We start from the raw sequence: 23,011 nt of genomic DNA on the forward strand, positions 1-23,011 counted from the left end.
CCTAGGATTAAAATTACCTCTATACATGTTATTACCAAAACTGTTCCTACCAAAAAAATTCACATCCATAGATTCATTATTTTTCTCAATAAAATTAGACAAAGGCATATCATTAGGATCAATAGAATCACCCTTTCTAGCAAATAATTTCATAAGTTCATCCATCTTTCCACTCAAAACATTAATTTCTTCAATCGCATGCACTTTTTTACTAGTGGAAGATCTTTCGGTGTGCCATTGTGAACAATTAACCATAATATTATCTAGGAGTTTAGTAGCTTCTCCTAAAGTGATTTTCATAAAAGTGCCTCCCGCTGCTGAACCAAAAAGATTTCTAGAAGCAAAATTCAATCCGGCATAATTTTTTTGTATAATCATCCACAAATTCAAACCTTGAGTAGGGCAATTTCGTAACATCAATTTCATCCTCTCCCTAGATTGTGCAACATGTTCATGATCGAGTTGCTTAAAGCTCATAATATCATTCCGAAGGGAGATGACCTTAGCGGGAGGAAAATACTTGGAAGTAAATGCATCTTTACACTTATTCCGTGAATCAATACTATTTTTAGGGAAAGATGAAAACCAAGTTTTAGCACGATCTCGAAGTGAGAATGGAAATAGCTTCAATTTAACACTATCATTATCCACTTCTTTTTTCTTTTGCATATCACACAAATTAATGAAATTGTTTAGATGGGATGCGACATCTTCAGTAGGAAGGTCAGAAAATTGATCTTTCATAACAAGATTAAGCAAAGCGGCATTAATTTCACACGATTCCACATTAGTAGTGGGAGCAAACAGAGTACTAATAAAATCATTATTATTGGTGTTGCAAAAGTCACACAATTTGGTATTTTCTTGAGCCATCATGACAAAGCAAGCAATCCAACACACGAACACACAAACAGCAAGCAACAAAGACGAACAGAAGTGGGGCAAAGAAAAGCAAATCTTTTCGAAAATCATTTTAGAAGTGGGGAGAGGAAAACGAGAGGCGAATGGAGAATAATGTAATGCAAGAGATGAGAGTTTATGATGGGTACTTGGTATGTCTTGACTTGGCGTAGATCTACCCAACAATGGCACCAGAAATTCTTCCTGCTACTTCTTGAGCTTCTGTTGGTTTTTACCTTGAAGAGGAAAGGGTGATGCAGCAAAGTAGAGATAAATATTTCCCTCAGTTAGAGAACCAAGGTATCAATCCAGTAGGAGACAACGCACAAATCACCGAATACCCGCACAAACAATCAAACAACTTGCACCCAATGCGATAAAGGGGTTGTCAATCCCATCACAGTTACTTGCACAAGTGAGATCTGATAGAGATAGATAAACGATAAAGTAAATAGTTTTGGTATTTTTGGTTTACAGATCGGAAAGTAAAAGAATGAAAAATAGTAGATCAAAAACTTATATGATGGAAAATAGACCCGGGGGCCATAGGTTTCACTAGAGGCTTCTCTCAAGCTGGAAAATAGTATGGTGGGTGAACAAATTACTGCCGAGCAATTGATAGAAAAGCACAAAGTTATGACGATATATAAGGCAATGATCATGAATATAGGCATCATGTCCGTGTCAAGTAGACCAAAATGATTCTGCATCTACTACTATTACTCCACACATCGACCGACTACTACCTGCATCTAGACTATTAATTTCATGAAGAACAGAGTAACGCATTAAGTAAGATGACATGATGTAGAGGAATTAACTCAAGCAATATGATGAAAACCCCATCTTTTTATCCTCAATGGCAACAATACAATACGTGCCTTGTTGCCCCTACTGTCACTGGGCAAGGACACCGCAAGATTGAACCCAAAGCTAAGCACTTCTCCCATTGCAAGAAAAACCAATCTAGTTGGCCAAACCAAACCAATAGTTCAAAGAGAATTACAAAGATATCAAATCATGCATAAAATAATTCAGAGAAGATTCAATTAATATTCATAGATAAGTTGATCTTAAATCCACAATTCATCGGATCTCGGCAAATACACCACAAAAAAGTATTACATCAAATAGATCTCCAAGAACATCGGGGAGAACATGGTATTGAGAATCAAGGAGAGAGAAGAAGCCATCTATAGCTACTAGCTGTGGACTCGTAGGTCTGTGGTAAACTACCCACGCTTCATTGGAAGGGTAATAGAGTTGATGTAGAAGCCCTTCGTGATCGGATCCCCCTCCGATAGGGTGCCAGAAAAGGTCCCTAGATGGGATCTCATGGGTATAGAAGGTTGCAGCGGTGGAAAAGTGTTTTCGTGGATGCCTTTGGTGGTTTCGGGATATATGGGAATATATAGGCAAAAGAATTAGGCCAGGAGGTGCACGGAGGGCCCACAAGCATGGGGGGGGGCGCCCTCCATCCTTGTGGCCGCCTCGTGGCTCCTCCGACTTCATCTCCAAGTCTCCTGGTTGTCTTCTGGTCCAAGAAAAATCATCATGAAGGTTTTATTCCATTTGGACTCCATTTGGTATTCCTTTTCTGCGAAACTCAAAAACAAGGAAAAACAGGAACTAGCACAAGGCTCTAGGTTAATAGGTTAGTCCCAAAAATAATATAAAATAGCATATTAATGCATATAAAACATCCAAAACGGGTAATATAATAGCATGGAGCAATCAAAAATTATAGATACGTTGGAGATGTATCATTAGTCAAGTTAAAACTATTGATAAATTAACTTCAATTAACCTGTTTATCAAGTCATAGTGCCACCGAACTGATCTCTCTAGTGCAGCCATATTTTCCTTTATGGGGAGGCCCTGACTTGTTCTATTGTCATGCCTTTTATCGGTACCACTAGAGGGGAGGTTATATGTGTGTGCTACCATGTCCCGGTAGGCGGCGATAACCTTGTGAGCGCAAGTTATATGGTACAAGGTCCCCTTTTGGGACAAGTTTAGTTTAACCATGACGTTGCAGGTGTCACGAGGTGATGTATGGGGAGACGCATGGCATGACCCGAAAGGGTATGTTGGTGGGACCGTAAGAGTGTCATGCAATAGACAAGTTTGTTGAAGGAGCACCGGTCCGGTGTAAGGAAAGTGTACGGAAGCACATGCCAGGAGCTTGATAGTGTGGGTAAAGTGTGCCACCTCTCCAGAGTGTAAATCTATTCGAATATCCGTCGCCTCGGTCATGGGACACAGTTTGTACTAGGTCACACTATGGACCAACAGTAATGATGGAAGAACTCATCTTAAAGTGCAATGGTACTAAGTTGTTCATGAAAAGAAGTTGGTTAATCTTTAAGTGATCATGGGATGATCACGAGCATGAGTAAGTTGGTCCATGAGACCTTAAACGTCGACCTATATATGCACAATAGTGAAACATGCTTGATTTCATCTTGTTAATATTTGCTTAACCTGTAAATGCCATGATATTGTTTGTCTTGATTGCTTTGGTTGCTATGAGCTTGCGAGTACATTCAAAGTACTCACCTGGCTTATCATGCCAGATGCAGGAGAAGTTGTGCATGGAGATTATGTCGATATGAACTTCATGAACTAGGACATGTCCCAATAGTGTCCCTATGGAATGGAGTTCCATTACCCTGTTGTTCAGCTACCTCGTAGTTTCTACTACTAGTATCGAGTCCATGGACTTGCTCCATAAATAATGTACATATTGTCCCTACACAAGATGTGTCGCTTGGCCTCACTTCCTTATGTAATCCCTAAACCTTTATGCCTGCACAATATTAATAAAGCAGCTGTTTCTATTCCAAGTTGTTATTTGTTGCTAGAAGACATGATCTATATATTGCCAACACAGGGTAAACCGGCCGCTCTGAGCTAGGGTGCCACATGGGAGAGGCATGGACAAAGAAGCAAAGAATACATGAGGCGGTGTTGAATGACCGGCTCGCTCACACGACCTTTTAAACAAGGCATGTGAACTGGCGCTTCCCATCCCTATGAGAAGCAAAGAGCACCGCCCGCATAGCAGCAATAAGGCAACTTCCTCGTGCCCACAAGGCTTCTCGGTCTAGCCGGCAGTGTCTGACTCGCGCAAACGGAACTCCAGAAAGGGTAGCCTAGCTCGCACGAGTGACACAGCAATGGCCAATGCAAAAGATCAGCTGGCCAAACTGCTAGGCAAGTTACCGAGCGAGCGATGGGTCCCAACAGAATCCAAGTGATGCTAACAAGCCGAGCATGTCTGGTGTGGTGTTGTACATGAGAAGGGGTAGGCAAATCAAATGGAATGAAGTGCCCCAAAGAGGCCCTCGTGGTAAGACAGCTAGAAATGGATGGCGCGAAAGCCTCTCTCACCCGTGAGACGCCCAGCAAGGCGGAACAAACCGGCCCACACTCAATCGGCACTCCAAACATGACCCGGCTCGCGCAAGATGTCCTGACCAAATGAGGCTGGCATGGGGCAAGGACAAAGCCAGTAGGGCCCGACCACTGTTTCACGCACAAGAAAGTGCATGATAGGACGGCTTCGAGCGCCCCGGAAAGACCAATGACAGTGGCTCCAAGCGCGCTTGGCGGTGCACCCATTATCGACCTCCCAGCCAGGTCGACCAGGTCCGTGCCGTCCGGGCAGATCGGACTGCTTGCATCACCCCGAGTAGCTACCACAGCAAGCCACCCAGCGCGCGGTCCACCCATCATGGGAGTACTTGCTAGGTTGACCGAGCGTAAGGGCTCGCCTGCGAGAGCGCCTAACGCCGCCCAATGACGTTGGCCCCGGACAATCCACCATTCATGGACCTGTCAGGTCGCCCGGGCGTGCTGTCCGGGCAGTTCATATGGTTCGGAGCGCTCCCAACTAGCTCTCGTGGCAAGGCACTGCATGACAGACGGCTTGGAGGCTCTCTCCGCCTGTGAGTAACACAGGGAGGTAGCTACTCCACCTTCCATTATTGGAGTAGTGAATCAAATGTATTATTTGAATACCCTAAGGTGAGAGTCAAAACACGATAAGTATTTTAAGTGAAACACTTGGATTGTTCACATGACACAAAAATATGAATTTTAAAGGAATGATGAGTTGAGGAGGGAGGTGATCAAAGGGAGATTCCTCATCATCAAAATCCTTCAAATGTCCATGAAACCATCTCATACAAACAAGAAGCAATGTTTAGAGTCATGCCACTTTGAATGTTTCTGCTACATTGCAAACTCTCTCAGGTTGGACTTCCTGAATTGGTAATAGCACCTAGCTTTCTTGAAGCATTTACTACTCCAAAATCTTAACTCATAAGAAATTGAACTTTAGCTACTCATAAGGTACTACATTAAATGTTTACTAATGTAATTTCGTCTATTCCCTCGGCTCTTTATCTTTTTGTGCAATAGTTATCTTGTTTTTCTAAATATAAATATAAATAAATGAAAATTTATTTCGTTCCTCGTATTCCATATTTAGGGCTACCAGGAACCTCTTTAAAAGCGTCCACTTGGCCGATACATAGCACATAGATCTCCAACCAACTTATAGTTAGTAAACTAGCAAGGGTCTTTCGTTGAAGTCCCATCAAGTTCATGGCAACCAGCTCCCATGGATCATGGCGCTCCAACAAGAGACCAATGATACCAAGCCCACTATACACTTGCTCCTTCTGCCCTAGGACCTTCACGAACCTCCAAGCTCGTGGTGGACATATGACGAAACATCGTCAAGAGGTCCTAGAGAATAGGAGGAAGCATGAGGAATACATGAGCAAAAAGTCCAAGGAGTTCTCGATGGACCCACTATCACCAAACACGGCTTATTGGAGAAGGTATCGTAAGGGTAAGGAGAAGCCTGAAGAGATTATATTTTTTCCAATACAAATGTCCAGGGAGTTACCTGATGATGATGGTGAATCAACCAATGTCCCCATGCCATATGGGAGTGTGGCAACTAATACTTCTATGATGTTGACCGTGGAAGATAAGGAGAAAGGAGATGAAGAGGAGAACCTGAGCGTTGATCTTACCTTGAAGTTGTGATTTGTTTCATCACTATGAGTTTGCTGATATCTAGCGAGGCTCTGTGTTCCATTTCACTATTTGCTGGAAGAATTTGATGTATGAGTTAGTTTGAACAATCTATTTTGTTCTTAAAGTGTTTTTGTTATCAACAAGTTTGATTTAGTTATGTAAAACACACCATATCATGTTATCGTTTTTATCATTGTACGAAGTGCTTCTTATCAACTTTCAAATTTGGTGAATAAATTCGTAGAATGGTGAGTCTGTTTGTAGCAGTAAATGTATCACAAATATCTTTGATAACATTTTAGATTTTTGTTCGAATATCTTGAACAAATCATAAAAGAATGAGTAAGTTTGTTGTAGTAAATCTAGGCCTAGGGAATTGACTGAAAGGATGAGAAACTAATCAAACCTTGCATCATATAGTCACTAATGCAATAATTACCTAGTGAAATATGAAATTATCTCCGTTGAAAATTGCATAATTACTCTCTTCAAATTCGAGCAATGATTGCCATTTGCATCCTTTCAGTGTTTCAAAAAACATCAAATACTTTCAAACACCATCAAATCCTTTCAGTTACACATACATATATATTTGAGCCATTCTATTAATATTCATAAAATATTATTTTGTTAACGTCTTTGAACTATCCCCGCTCTAGTAGCCAAACTACATACGATAAAATGTCTAGGTCAAGCATTTTTTTGTCAAAATGAGGCGTGTAATATACCATTGAAAACTTGAGGACAAGAAGATAAATTCCCATATACATCATTCTTGCAAATTTGTCATGGTTTGAAAGAAGCCTTAATAAGGCAATTTTTTCATATTAAAAAACCTAAAATGAAATTTTGATCGCATTTTCAAACTACTTATTGGTATGATACAAATGATATGGTGCTGGAAATCTGCTCCAAACACGCCCCTTTGGAAACATTTCTTAAATTCCATGCGGTTTAGAGAAATTTGAAAAGTAGTAGACTTTTTAGCAAAAATAGAAGTACTTATTTTTCTCTAATTTTGAAACGGCTTGTCAAAATTTAGCAAGTAATGTTTCATAAAAAATCTATTGAAAATGCAAAACAATTTTGAATAGATCCTTTTTTTTGAAATACCTTATAGTTTAAATTCAAATATCAGAATAGGAGAATTTTTCAAATGCGGAACATTTAAAGGTTTCTCAGATGGGGTGAATGATATACGTTGGAAAATATTGAATGCTAAAGTTTTTATGCTACATATTTTTTCAGATTCATAATTGTTAAATTGAAATTTTGAATATGACAACATGAATCATGTTGTTTCTCTGTCTCCTAACAGAATAGTTGAATAGAAGCGTATGTGGGCTTGAACTGAGGGAGTTTAACAGTCTGAACTTCACTCTATTTTTAGATGCTAATTTTTGTCGTAACTTTTCAAACATCTATCATGATTGAGAAAATGATATATCGTTAGACAACTGTTGGAAAGGGCCAACCTTTTCATGTGAAACATTTCACCAAATTCACCTGGTTTAAAAGAAATTTTGAATATGGTGAAATTCATTAGTAACCTTTTGTTTTTTTAACCTCCCAATTCGGAGGGAGCATCTATTTCACATATATTTCTTCCAAAATCCTCATGATTAAAGAGCTATTTTGAAAACACCAAAATAGTTTAAATTGTTTTTGAACCACCCAATTGAAAAGTGAACTTCTCTGACTATACATTTTGAACTGCCATAGGATGAGGACATGAAATTATCGAAGTAAATCTTTTTAGATTTAGTTTTTTATTCTTTTTTGCGTTAAATTTTTTGTTGTTAGCATCTTCTAACTTATGGTGTTTTTCACAATGAATAGCCAAAAAAGGTGAATTTTCTTGGTTTTACGTGTTATTTCTTTTGTTTTAGTCAAACCTCCTCCAATTTAATATATTAATATTCCGATTGTATACACGCAAATATCTCAACTTGTTTCCATGAAATCTCTAGTTTTTTATAGGTGAACTTTCTAACAGTGAAAGTTGGGACATCTTTATCCGTGTGTGGTGAACTCCCCGACATAATTTTTAATGTTGATGTTTCATTTTTATCTTGTTTTGAACTACCTGATTCTTGATTCTGGTATCTAAACTTCACTCTTTTCTATATACCCCTTGACGGGGTTATACCTACAAGGTAGGCCCATACATACATATGGGCCAACATAAGGCCCAGACAACCAAAAGTATGGTCCATAATACAAAGGGCCAAGGGGCTATCACCCACTCCCATTGGAGCTACAACCCAAGACATCAAATGCCATAAGTGGTACCTACCAAGGGACCAAGTTTCTAGAGACAGATTACCACCCCCGACAAACGAGAACCTACAGTGGGTCACCAGGAAAATGAGAGTAGTTGGACAACCTATAGTTGGCTGATCCATAGGATTCCATGCCCCCATGATGCAACCAATATAGTCGTTCCCCAATAATAGAGTAATCTAGTTAATTACAGCCGTTACTAGTAAGTAATCCCCACTAACAGCCGGTCATGCCTTAGACCATCAATTACATTTACTACTAGCCCTATAAGCTGGAGGAGGGCACCAGGTTGTGGGTTGAACTCTCTTGCATTGTACCTTATGCCAAGATAAAAGAGCACAATAGGAGTATGGTATTACCTCCATCGGAGAGGGCTTGAACCTGAATAAACCCTTGGGCGTACTCCCATCTGTATTTTTTTATAAGTATGACTGTGTCTAGATACACACCCCTAGTTTATTGTCATGATTATATACACGATAATTGGGGCAAGTGCCAATCAACATCATGGTGCAGATGGTTTATTCATCTACTCCCACCAGTAGCATCCACTTCGACGTCCTTGAGATTGATAGTGATGGCTCGGCATGGCATCTCGATGCTACATTGAATAGTGTTGACCTGCCATCATGCGGGAGCATCTATTACTGGGCTAATGACCCGAGCATTTTTAGCCCCCCTCCCATCTACGTAGCAGCCGGCTAGACTAGCGTCACGGTGATGACCCACAAGTGTTTTCTTCCTAGTTCATTGCAAAGTCTTTTTGTATTGCTTCTTTTTTCCGGCTCGAGTTTGGCCAAATAGCTGGGATGCCTTGTGTCACAATATGCTGGTAGAGTTTAGTTCAGCTGAATTTGCCTGAGAAGCACGCCAATTAAGCCTTCGGGGTGAGGAGGAAGTAGAAGACTGGCCCACAAGAAGTGTAGAGATCAGACATAATGTTAAAGCATGGTGGAAGCACAAATTAATTTAAAGAACAACTTTGGATCGGCAATAGAAAATTTGACATAATGCAAACATAGAGTTTTTATGTAATTTTTTTGGTTTTCAAAGCTTATAATACTTTTAACCTATTTGTATGTTTTTTTCAAGGAGGCAGGACATCCTCTTGGCCGAGGTGTACTGCTTGTTATTCTGCTCTGGAAAGATCTTTTTCATCCTGTAGTTCGGCATCTAACCCGCCGATTTGCACCTCGGCGTTGGCAAAACAAAGTTGATGGCTGAACAAGTTCCCTAGGAAATACGATCCTAGGGTCGGCCATGTTGCCCAATCCAGGTCTCAGGAACTAGTGCATTGATTCTTTAGTGCAGAAATTTTCAAAGTGCAATATGCTTTCCAAGGAGATTATGATCGTCAGGTTGGTCAGTCGCACCCGACTTGTGTTCTAGGGGCTATTGCACACCGCGTTTCTATTCTTAAAGTATGCTACCGAGCAAGGATTCGATCCTCAGGACGATTATGAATTGACGTGAGTCTCGGGGGCTATTGGGATCAGTAGTTTTAAGCCGGCATGCGCCTTGATGACTACTATCTACACATCTCGACATAGAATAAATTGCACCAAGTGGAAATATTTCATGACAAGTTGCCGCCCGGAAACTGGTTCCCACGGAAGCTGACAATCTACATCAACAACTCAAGACTGAGGTGGTGCACCACTTTGAAATAATTCTGGCATGTAAGCCATTGTAAAAGGCACCATTGCATGGGGAATGTCTTTTAAACCAGGGGTGTGGCATTAAAATAACAAGGCATTTAAGAAAGGCCGAGAACTTAAATGGGCTCCTCGGATGCCCGGCGTGTATACTCCTCAGATGTACTTCGATGATCCACAAGGACGAAGATGGGAGGATTTGTTGAACCAGCTTTCACGACCAGCAACCAATGATGAGGATCAGTTCGGAAAAACCAAGGAGCGTCCCCCGACTACAAGATCGGTTTAGGGGCTAATAATTGTGTCCTGGACTAGGGGGTACTTACCATGTCGACTCCCAGCCAGGCGGTCTGGGCCGAGGACCACTTTGTCGATTCTGTCCTAGGCCACTTTGGGCAGCCTATGACGCATACAATGGAGATTCGACAAGAGTTGGCATACAGGACGACGACTCCTCTCCACTGACGCAACGGACTAGGACTCATGTTATCCTAGGCCTCTGGTACATTATACAAGCCGAGGCTAGGCTAGTCAATAGATCATTATACTCTTACACAACTATCTCATGGTAGACTGTTGTAGCACTTACACCACTAAGCAGGATGTAGGGTACTGATGACCTGCAAGTGCACAGAGATGTTGTAGCACTTTCTGGATAAGTGAAGTGTCGAACCCACAGAGAGCTGATAGGAAGCAACCACAAACCCCGCAACTATGTTGTCACTTAACATAGTTACGTACGCACCCAAACTGTAGTTTAGAAATAGCCTACTTTAGTAAGTTGCTAGGAAGACAAATAAAAGGGTAGTGTTTATCTATACTACAAACAAGAAATAAAAGACATAAAATTAAAGAGACTAAACTACATGAAATGGTGCTTCAGTAGTAAACTTCTCGAGGGAATCAGAGTCATCACCATAAGTATGATGCTGACAACACATGATAAACATGTCTCTCTAGTTGTATCACTAAGCCACATATATATGATCTAACATGGGCGGAGCCAATAAAGTATGCATCCTCATTAAGGTTACAACGCACACTCATGCCACCACCATGGTTCCCCACTCCAGTTATCACAACAATGATTAAGGGGAGTGAACTCCCCGTGGTCATGGCATTAAGTTCTAGGGTTCTCCACTAATCCCTGTTGCAATGATCTGAGAGGAATCAAGAATAAGTCCTGTCAGTACCTACCCTCCAAAACTACCCTGATCACCAATATGACTTGCCTCAAGTCCACAAGGGGCTAATATTGTGCGAGCGCTCTTCACGACACCATGAGACAATCAACACGATACATATAAAGATACACTACACCACGCACTAGAATTTCCTACTGATGTCTGTTGGGAAAAACACAGTATCCGACCGATAATCTATCAGTAAAATTTCTAACAAACTGTGGGTCGGGAAACCTCTATATAGTGACCTACTATCGGTCGGGAATGCTAAACCATATAACATCCAACAATCGGTCGGGAATTCTGTTATGCCCGCCAGACCATCGGTCGGTAAATAACCCCGACCAACCATCAGACACTAAATGGGCCTCGCGCGCGAACGCCAAATTTGTAGCGCCAATAACCGGCCCAACCCGCGAAGATTTTTTCCCAAAAATCACAAGCACGCGCAGAAGGTAGGCAAATCCCTAGATTCGTTCCCCACGCACGCTACCTGGGGCTCCCGCCGGTCGATCCCACACCGTCCCACCGCCGCCCCGACACCGCCCGGGGCTACCGCCGGTCGATCTCGACGCCGTACCACCGCCGCCCCATACCGCCATGCCTCTACAGCGCCGACCGACGCAGCCATGCCTCTAAACGCCGCCGTGCCTCTATAGCGCCGCTCCACGCCGTCCTGCCCCTTCAGCGCAGCCCAACGTCGTCCTGCATCTCCACTGCCGGCCCAACGCCTTCCTTCTCTCTCTCCGGGTGGCCGCCTCTCTCCACGGCCACATCCAGCACAGTTGCCGCCTTCCTCCCTGGCCCGACCTCCCCCATGTCCACCACGAAAGCACACGCAGCGGTGGCGGCGATTTGGATCGGGGCAGCGTGCGGCTGGGCAAGGGCATCGATGCGGCTGAGGTATAACTCCTCCCTCTCTATCTTTGCATCCCTCCTTCTATCTCTCTCTTCTGGAGGCGTATTTTGACAGTTGCTGGCAGGGAAAGGATTACTCCGGCGGCGGGGAACGGGGAGCTCCGGCGGTGGGAAACGAGTAGATGTTCCAGTGGACAAGGCACCTCATGCTTTTATTATTCTCTGGTTCTCCGATTTGCTGTGTACTGCTGCCAGCTAGTCTGATTGTGAGAAGCTTTATGGCAGCGATATGAACTAATTTTAGAAGTTGAGCTGTTGTGTGCAAATTTTGTTTATTTCCAGTGCAAATTTTGTGGTACCGATATGAACTAATCTTTTTTTCCATTGGTCATTTAGTTCACCTTTCACTAAGAGTCATGTTTACGGTGTTACTCTTGTTATGCTTCTGCCCAAGATAAGTTAATTTTTGCTCTTCCAAAAAGGTTCCCCGGATATGTTTCCTGTTTTGTGCTTAGTCTGCCATGATGTGTTTAGTCTGCCACCGTGTTTAGTGTCTCTTTGTGCTTGATAAGAGGATTGTTCAAATGTAAAAACTTTCTTTTTACATGAGATGACATGGCTTTTGCCCCCTGTTTTCGCTGACTTGGTTTCTGCAGGTAGCATAGTGTATAACTGCTGGTAACATTGAGTCGTCAAGGAGAAGTAGCAGGAGGAAAAATGGCAAGCGCAAGTGGAAGCGGAAAAGCTAAAGGTGGTGGGGGTCATGGAGGAACATCTGAAAGCGGTAAGAGGTACAAGTTTGATGCCGCGCTGATTGATGCACAACTTATGAAAAGATGTGACAGTAGAATTAGTGAAGCTGACTGGAAGAACCTTATTACTTACTGGAGATCTTCGGTATTTGAAGTAAGTCATCCTGCTGACTAGAAAACTGTAGTATATGCATCCACACTCTGTTCTGGACCTAAATATATGTAGCACATGCTGATTCCTTGTAACATACTCTGTTCTGGACCTAAATAAACAAATATGCATGTAATCATTAGTTGCAATTATTGGTCAAACAATATATATGATATCAAAACAGTAGGCAGTGTTGTTGCCAACATGTCTAGTCATAATAAATCTTCTTTCCTTTTTTTCTTGTAGTCTCGCAGTGCTATCGCCAAAAAGAATCACGCAAGTGTCTCATACATCCAGCAGCAAGAGTCATGCCCGTGTTACTGAAGAAAATGAAAAATAATTACCCCAATTAAAAGTGATATGCCACTGTGTTTCAGTGACTAATGCATGTAAAATAAATAAATGATTGTAGGCTGTCAAACTTGTCCATCAGCCTCGAAGAGATCAAGTTTATATCGAGACAAATACATGCAAGAAAGGGGATAAGAAAGGGAGTTATGTGCCGCAGGCAGAAGCAACAATTGTAAGTCACTTTTGCCATGCTTTCTCTGTATTACTCAAAAATTGTACAAGTAAAATTTACATAGCAAGTAAATATAATACATTTTGCAGAAATATCTCGTAGGAAAGCTGAAAAGCGCACTGAATGGAAGGAAAAAGCATTCAAGAAGGTGATCTATTTGCACATGTATGTGGAATGAAGGAGCCAAGGGGTCGTGTTCATACTTCTGTATGCATGGACTGGTCATGAAACTCCTGTTGCTCAGGCAACAATTTCCAAATTTGACCCGTATTTGGTCAGGCAAGGTTCGCTTTTCCTTTAATCATGCATATTGATTATAATAGTCTTATGCTATTTTAACCTTTGCACTGTGCTTTGTACATATAACTTATACTATGCGCAGATATATTGTTTCCATGTAAGAAAGTGTGATGAATAAAAATAAGTCAAAAAATATATACAATGCCTTCTGAATCTGAGCAATATCCCCACAATTTTTTTTCTGTATCACAAGAGACCACCATGATGAGTATATGTGTTCCAATGAGCAGATAGTGCTAGCTTAATTTATGAATAATGGAAAAATATATTGAGGCTGTGAAGAAGGCTGCCATCGAGACAAAGAGCGAGCACCCCAAGGATTAATGCGTGGCATAGAAGGTTATCAAAAGAACTATGTCTTTTTGTTAATTAATTTCCTAGATAAGTACACTCGCACATGCATCTTTGCGACAAAATAAAAACTAAACTACTCTCTCTCTCTCTCTCTCTAATGTTATCAAAAGTACTAATTGTGAATTTCATCTCTATTTTCTCCAAAAACTCTGTTTGGTATCCCTTTCACTGTAAGTTTATTACTATGTGATTAGAGGAATTAAGATGTATATGTGCATACTGTAAGAACATGATCAGTGGTGTACAGATCCTATGAAGTGAAATACCCAACGCAGTTTATACTCAACGCAGTCTATGTGTACAGATCCTGTGTGCATATTTTCTTTTTTCCTAGATTTATAGAAAAATAGCATATGCGGCATAAGCAAAAACTGTTTGTGATGTAAACTATGGTCTAACGATTTAAGATCGTCATAGTTATTCCCATCTAATAATCTCAAACACAAAAAAGGTACCCCGTGTGTATGCACAGGTCGATGAAAATGTCACACAATTGATTCTATGCTGTATCACCCAATGTATAGCAGCTTCCTTGACTTTATTTTGTTCTCATCGAGTGGCATGGTATTCTGCCATGTTCCCCTGTCTATGCATCATTGGCCCTTGGCCGGTGCTTCTCCTGTTGAGCGCCGAGGGGGAGATTAAATAAGAACAGCAGCAGAGCAACATCGGCGTTGAAAAAGAGCATCAGGGAGATTATTATGCATGGCAAATTAATACACTTCTATAACTATGTAATTTCGATATTTATTGTACTGAAGCTCCACTATAACAACCAGTGCACTAAATAACAACAACTTTTGTAATCCATGTGCAGTTCTAGGTTCTGGCTTTGTAGTGTGCATTATCTAGTTGAAAAATGAAATGATGTGAAACTATGTTCGATCTTGCTGGTTTGCTGCTTGTCAACCTTGCTATGCTGCTGTCTGCTGAATTTTGGGTGTACGTCGATGCAAATGAACATGGAAACGACTTCAGCTTCACATTTTTTTACTAAGCCTCATGATGCTAATGGTAGTTGGTTTCTATACTCTGCAAGCCTCATGATGCTAATTGAAATATCCTTTATCATGTTGCAGATGCTAAGCAAATGCTTTCGATGCTACCTGTTCTTATTCAGCTGCTAACTTTTCTTAATCATCTGATTTCTTCTTTCATTCATGTAGGAATGGCTAAAGGTACGCGCGCTTTTAAAATTTCTAGAAGGGTACCCCTTTTCCTGTCAGTGGTAATGAATTCTCTTGAGTTGCTTTGGTATGAAATGATATTGAAGGTAGCTTAGAGAAAATATAACGTTGTGTGGAATATTTATCAGGGATTTTGACTTGCAGATGTTCAAGCTAGAGAATGTTCTCCAATGAGATGAAGGATGAAGGCTTTGATGTCAAGTGCGAGAACGATGCAACGATCTTGTTGGAAGGCTGTGAGGATGGGTATGTAGTTGCCCACTACAAGGAGCCAAGGCAGATGATGTATTGCAGAAAACAAAGCGACAAACTTTTGCTCTCAGACAGTGAACTATCATGTTTCCTCTATTTAATTAGTTACTTTAGTTTATTTATAGGAAACTTGGCTGGCCATTCTTTCATAACTATTGAACTATTTATATGTGAAAATTAATGAATGTGTGTGACTATTGTTTGGTTCTGGTTTAATATTGTTGGATGATGCATGTTACTGTTATGTATGATTATGTAACTTCATTGACATTCTGTGGGTAACGTGAAATCCAGCTGTGGGAAGGCTAACGGTTGTTGGTTGGTAAAAAAAACCATGTCACATAGCCGGTCGGGAAAGGCTAATGCTTGGCTCGACAGAATGTTGGTCGGGAAACAAGACCCTGTCAGATAGTCGGTCGGGAAAACCCTTGGCTACACTAACGGATTGTCGGTCGGGAAAGATTACCCTGTCTGATAGTCGGTCGGGAAAGGCCCATGGCCGCCCCAACAATCTGTTGGTCGAGAAAGGCCCATGGCAGGCCCAACATATTGTTGGTCGGGAAAGATATCTTATAGCCGACAAACAGTCGGTCGGGAAAGATATGTCGGTCGGGAAAGGGCTTTCCCGTCTAGACTTTCCCCAACAGACGTTGTTGGTCGGCAATAGTCTTTCCCGACCGACTATCTGTTAGAGAAACTTGTATTCCCGACCAACCTGGCTGTTAGGGATGAAGTGTTGTGGTGTAGTGATAATATTAGATCGCTTTACTCAACAAAGTACTAATCATGCAAGGGTTCATCCAATTCCTCAAGAACTAATACAGCTACGCAAACATCATAAATGGAGAGGGAAAGTTACAAGTCGGCATGGAGCCGGTGGAGGAGAGGGGCACGGCAACGCCGGTGGTGGTAACGATGGCACAACGGTGGTGAGGACCGCACTGGCCCGAAGGCCGATGCGAGTGGTGGAGGCACCCCTTCTTTTTTTCTCTTGGCTTGGCCCTTCTCTTCTCTATGGAGGTGGTCTTGGAGCATCAATGGAGATGGAGATGGAGATGGATGTGTTGGAGATGAATGGCGTGAGGTGTGTGGTGGCTAGGGTTGAGGGAGACACATATAGAGAGCCTCCCTAGCCTCCTCTCTTGATGGGCTTTATCTAAGGGCTCAAAATGAGCCAAATCCTCTCCCAGCCTCTTCTTTACGAGCCAAGGATCCCGTGGTCTCGAACGGGGATGAAACTAGTGAACAATCCCATCTGGAAGGGCAACTTTTGGAGCTATCTACGTGTCAAACGACCGCCAAAATGACATGCGTGGTCGTTTAGAACGTCGTCTGCTCGTCTGCACTCCTCTGGTAAAAGGGCCGTCAAATCATCACACGAACTCGGAATTTGGCGTTCTTGGGATAGTTGGATTCGTATGATCGACGCCGATCCAATTTTGGTCTTTGATATTGATTGGAAGTACTTTGGGAAAATGAATTTTTCCGATACTCAAAATGGCCAAGTCTGACCCATGGCTGACTCCGTATTGAACCCATCCTTGCTCCTTTCATTGTGCTTAGTCTTAAGTTGCTCCAATACACCAATAGACACAAGAAAACAAAAAAACTAATAAAAACCAACTAAAATACTAAATATTGAATGCTCACAAGGGTAAGTGCAAAAACCCGGTAAACATGCATAATTGACAACTATTTGGTTCAGTGGACATAATATATGAAGGGAACATGCAACAAATGAGCTCTAAACTGCATAAAATATAGAGACATCAACCTCCTCACACTTAAACCTTGCTTGTCCTCAAGTCAGAAGGTGACTGCCAAAAGCTCACTGTTACCAACTCTAAAGCTTACATTGAACCAAACCCCAAAAGAGATATCCATGTTCATCGTGCAAGCATGCAAAAGTTAACTAGTAAGGGTGTAATACAAGCTATCCCCTTAGTTCCATTGCCATGGAGGTTGACAAAGAGGAAAATATTTTTGTGGGGCCCAAATTCCCATTGTGAAAGGTTCAGAGAGGGGGTCAATATTATGTTAGGAACATGACAATAACTATCAAACATAAAAGAGAGCAAGCATCAGCGATAGCTTCAAAAACACCAACTCGAGGCATACCAGGTACAATAGCAAGATCGTCTATCTGTGTTATTCAACCGCTCAACTACCTATGCAGCACTGAGCACAAGCCTTTTCCTCACACTTAAGGGAAAGATAGAAAATGGTTGGGGTTTTGCGAAGTCAAAGATAAAGAAATCCTTGCATCAACGCAGCTGACCGTTAGGCAATGGAGAATGACCTATTATCGATGTTAACAAAAGGAGTAGTGATCGCCATATAACTAGGACACACATAAAGCTATGAATATGTGAAATCTCTCCTATGGACTAAGTGGGGTGCATCCAACTTGCTTGCTCATGAAGACCTCGAGCTTTTGAGGATGCTCATCATCGCAATATACAAGCCAAGTTCTTTCAATATAGGTTCCCCACTAGTATGAAACATGAAGCTCATGAAACTTTATACTTGAGAATGCATGAAGTGGTGCTACTTTGAAGCACACGTGTATACTAAAAAGGATAATGGTGTTGCTCCTCTCCTCACTTTTTTTGTCTTTCTCCTTTTTTTTGTGGCACCTTCGTGGTGCATCTTTTATTTGGTCTCTCTTCCTTTTTTCGGAGCAAAACCTTACAAGGATGAACATTACACTTTACAATGACTCACTTCAAATGAATGTAATCATAACTCAAAATTGAAAACATGAGAGAAACTCTATATGATGAATGCCTCTGGCAGTGTACCAGTATGTGCAATGATTCGGCATAGCATAGACATCAAAAAACGGGCAAGTCATCAAAATGTCGAGCTCGCCATACTATTATCATGCAAGGAAAATGAAAACCTCTTTATTCATGTAATTAAAATGATCTTAGTGCATGGCGATATGATCAGAATGGCTATGAAAATGCCATGTAGGTAGGTATGGTGGCTGTTTTGTGGAGATGGGGTGTCTTATGTGTAGGAGAACAAGAGAAAGTCCTCCCATGTGTTTGTAGGTACCTGTTGTGGGGACCCCGACTCATAAGTCATGATCACCGAATGCATGTGTACAGTGATCCCAGAGATCAATGCTCACTGAACACACAGAAGCTGAATAACAAGAGTCTTACATCCATACATACCATCTTACATAAATTATGACCATTATGGTCAAGTCTTGAATATAACATTGCAGCGGAAATCTTCATCGATAACTTGGACCCATGCCATCTGCCTTAACCCTACAAGCATTCTGACTGGGAAGCGTCCTAGCTCGCACGATCGCCACCAAAATTGCTTCTTCGTATACCTGCTCTTTCAAGCCTGGCCAAGTAAATAGCCAGGGACAAGCCAGTGAGTACGTTTGAATGTACTCGCAAGCAACCCAAGAGTGACAACAAAAGAATTATGCAAAGCTCTACTGCTTAATTGGCATTTTTGCGGAAAGCTAGTTTTTCTCATGTAAGTATGATCAACGTTTATCAAGGACATGAGTGCGTCAGCAACAAGTATCAGGAGGTTACAGACATCAACATCGAGAAAGAGTTATGAACAACTCATGCTCAAGCTCATCGTGACTTCCTCGCGAGTCACATCATCAATATCACCAAACTGTGTTGTTTTTCAGAAACAAATGGACGTAGCCCAAGAGCGGTTACCCAACTGTCCTTGACCGTGGACACGGCTATTCGAATAGTTTTACACTCTGCAGAGGTTGCACACTTTACCCACAAGATCCGGGGAACTTCCGTGTCATCCACGACCCGCGATACCTCAAGTACCCGGGGTAAGCACCCGATCACTACCTTTCCCTAGACGACACTAACATGGAGTCCACTCAATTGGTAGTAACCCCCGTGCACAACATTATCACATAACATTTTCGTGGAGCCATGCTCCATAATCATCTCACATCACAAGCACGGGGTACCAACGGTGTGTCCGGTGCCCCATAAAAATGTTCTTGGCCGCCCTACCTGGCACGACCCCGTCCCGAGAGAGAGCACCAACTCTCCCCCGTCACTAGTAATGCGGGCTCCAAGCTAGTATCGACCTAGGTAATCAATAATGCCCTTTCCCATACAAGGGTAGAGTGGTTGCGCATGTAAGGTTGGAATAACGGTCGCAACTTAAACCAATCCGTTTTTGAAAACAACACTCACGCTTGCCTCAGTACACCACTTCGTCATCAAAGTGGTTACCCATCTCATTACCTCCCTCGGGCATAAGTGGCACCCGACGGGGTTTTCAAAAAGTCTTTTGTAAATACTTTGCCTCCATCACCATGCATAATCCCGTACCTTTTGCGTAGCAACTACTTTAGCATCCTATCTACTCCCACTGGCATAACCCTCATAGGAACGTAGGGTCATGCCCAATGCAAGTATGAACAAGGAAGTAACGAAGGCAACCCACCAAAGTGGTTACCACCTCATCATGATTCCGATGCAACAATAATAAAGTATTATATGACATGCATAAAAAGGGTTTCATAGACATGGTCAAAGGCTGCTTGCCTGGTTCATCAGAGTCTTGAAATCTTCTGGTCCTTCTCTAAGTACTCCGTCTACTTCGTCAACTAACGCTGGAGACAATCACAATAAGCAACACAACAAGGCAAAAATAAAAGTGCTCTAAAAATACAAGTTGGACTTTTCTAGGATACCTCTGGTCATATGGGGAATGACCAAAGTGATTTCAATGGAATTGTATAAGTGGATATTTCTGAACATTTCAATATATTGGAACCAAGGGATTTAATGGATCCGCAAGTTGTCTACAGAATTACTTTTTATAAAAATGAATAAAAGTACCCATTAAATCCGGCATGATTTTAGAAACATTTAGAAATTGGTTTCACTGGATTTGGAGTTCAAATGAATATTTTATAGATTTTTGAAGCTAGTTTAGGAGTATAAATGACCTATTTGTTAGATCCAGGTGAAACTAGGCAGTGTAAAAATGTTCACTATGGCTCGTTAAATAGATATTGATTTATGGATTCACGTAAAATTTGAATCATCAGATTTGGACTTGAAATGAGGTCTCTAGAAAAGTTTGAATCTTGCTCAAAAAGAAAACGCAAATGGAAATAACTAATGGGCCAAATTCTAGCGGCGGCAGCGCGCACTGGGCGGGATTTAATAGTGAGGCGCAACTTGGCCGGCCCAATTGCACGGCCACGCGCGTGCTGGGGGCCACGTCGATAGCGCCTTCGCAGATTGCGCCTCCCTGTAGCGAAGACGGAATGCCGCCTATGCCACCTCCACTTAAGCGGGCGAGGCATGGCCCACCCGTCAGTGGCCCCTGCCCACTGGCCGGCCGACAGGCGGGGCCCAGCTGCAGGTTCGTCCGCTACCTCCCGCGCGGGCGCGACGGAAGATAGATCAAGCGCTCGACGGCGGCCGGCAACCTACCGACCACTGTTTTCGGAGGTCCGGCCACCGGCGTGCTCAGCGGAGAGAGACGAACCAGGGAGGCCCCACCACGGGTGCCTACGTCACCGGAGGGGAGCAGGGCTTCGCCCGCGGCGGAAGGTGGCGTCGGGTGAGAGGGGTTCTGGGTGTTGCGGGGCGCTAGAGGAGGAGTTAAAGGGCGGAGGAGCCTCACCGGCGTGCGGTGGCTCCATTGGTGTCCAAAGGAGGAGAGGGGAGGCTTTGGTTTGCGGGAATTTGGGCGGAGACCGACGGCGGCACTCCAGCCATGGAGGGAGCAGGAGGGCACGAGAGGAGGTGCAGGTTGGTCCAGGGGGTGCACGGGAGAGAGAGAGAGCAAAGGAGCTCCAGAGGGGGTCAGGGGCGACCTTATATGGCGAGGCTGTGGCTCACCATGGACATGGCCTACGGGCACCCGTGGAAATGGTCGCAGTCGCCACGGGAGGAGGCTCGGGGCAGTCTACGGTGTTCATGGGAGTCGAGTAGGGCGCCAGGAAGGGAGAGAGGGAGCGGGGCGAGCTCTGGGTGGAGCCACGAGATCACACACGCATTAGCGGGCTCGGGCGGCTCTGGGCACGCGCGGCATGGGCAAGACAGAGGGGGAAAGGAGGGGCCAGCGCGGTGGCGTGTTGCGGACGTCGAGGCACATCGACTGGCGCGAGGGGGAGGCTCGAGGTGGTCAGGGAACGCGGCGTCAACGGTCGGGAGCACGCTGACGTGCTCTAGAGCGTGCAAATGGCCGGCATCCGCGGCTTTTCCGCGCGCACTCGCGTGTCGACTAGTGTCTAGTGGTTGCACAGGGGAGTAAGCAATGTGGGAAAAGGCATTGGATGCCTTGGGGCTTGCCAGGTGTGAGAGAGAGGTGAGAAAATAGGAGGAAAGCTGCTGTCCAGAGGGGGGAAAAGGGCTTTTCACCCCCTTCATCATGGCTTCTCGGGCAGGGAAAGATGCAGGGGTTGGAGGAGGACCAGATGGGGATGTGGGAAAAACTTGAGCTCATGGAGATTAGTGGAAATGGCCAAAACATGCATTTTAAATTTCTGCCAGAAGGTGTTTGATGGTGGTTTGGGCAAGAAGATGAACTCCTCTTGTCATGAGGCTTGACAGGGTCAAATGGTATGAGAAAATAAGAGTTTCCACCAATATTGAGTCCATTTGGGCAAAGTTGCCAATGCAACTTTTGTAAACCCTAGAAATCAACAGAAATGGACTTCCCAAGATTTAGTCATGCAAATCTATTCTCCTTGATGCACCAATTGGTGTAGTGTCATCATTTAAGGTTATGAACATGTCCACAAAAGGTGAGATCAAAAGGAGAAAGTTTCCAATATATAGTTGTTCAAATTTGGTTCTGGACAAGAAGGGTTTTGGGGCACTTTTGATCAAGTAAACTTGTTCTCCAACTTGTGCCACTTGGTCTAGATGATTTATTAGACTATTTTAGCATGTGGACCAATCTTGAGAGTATTTGGGCAAGTTTTCTAATGCAAAGTTGTTCAAACTTGGAAAAGGGCAGAAATGGTTTTGAGAGGGTTTCATGGGGTTATACTATTCTCCATGACATGAGGCTTGGCCAGATCATCAAATATGTCATATGTGACATGCTAGAAGTTTCTTGGAATTTTTAGAGAATAGTTTCTTTGTAAATATTTCAAAAGCTTGGAATATCCAGGAAGGGTTTTTGAGGGATTTGACCAATATTTTGAATATGACCATGTGTTGAAACTCATATTGTGACGCCCAATATGCGATCCTATCCAAAAGGAACTCGAAGGTCCCACCAAGGATAGACCCGCATATTGAAACGCTATTGCAAGGTGGATATCATTACATCAACATTACATAATAGATGGGGATAAATACAAGAGGCATACAATGCCACACGAATACAACATCACAATACATAAGAGCATCATCCGACTACGGATGAAACACAAACAGAAACTCAAATGACATCCACCCTGCTAGCCTAGGCTGCCGACCTAGAACCTATCCCCTGATCGAAGAAGAAGCAGAAGAAGAACTCAACGCAAAGCAAGCATCGCTCTCGCGTCATGATCATCGCAAAACCTGTACCTGCAACTGT

At 43.0% G+C, this 23,011-nt stretch overlaps 1 long non-coding RNA gene across 8 annotated transcripts; it reads left to right on the forward strand.

Annotated features, from left to right (window-relative positions):
- The first annotated feature begins 11,500 nt into the window (after positions 1-11,500).
- On the forward strand, positions 11,501-15,667 carry LOC119337470. Of its 8 annotated transcripts, XR_005163343.1 has the most exons (7): positions 11,516-11,977; positions 12,058-12,838; positions 13,248-13,358; positions 13,448-13,642; positions 13,889-13,997; positions 15,179-15,240; positions 15,344-15,667. It is a non-coding gene; the product is annotated as an uncharacterized LOC119337470 (long non-coding RNA). The 8 variants fall into 8 exon arrangements; XR_005163340.1 differs by having other exon boundaries at positions 11,506-11,977; positions 13,889-15,240; XR_005163341.1 differs by having other exon boundaries at positions 11,515-11,977; positions 13,448-13,997.
- Positions 15,668-23,011: the final 7,344 nt, after the last annotated feature.

The sequence above is a fragment of the Triticum dicoccoides genome, chromosome 7B (assembly GCF_002162155.2).
Source record: "Triticum dicoccoides isolate Atlit2015 ecotype Zavitan chromosome 7B, WEW_v2.0, whole genome shotgun sequence".
Classification (NCBI taxonomy): Eukaryota; Viridiplantae; Streptophyta; class Magnoliopsida; order Poales; family Poaceae; genus Triticum; species Triticum dicoccoides.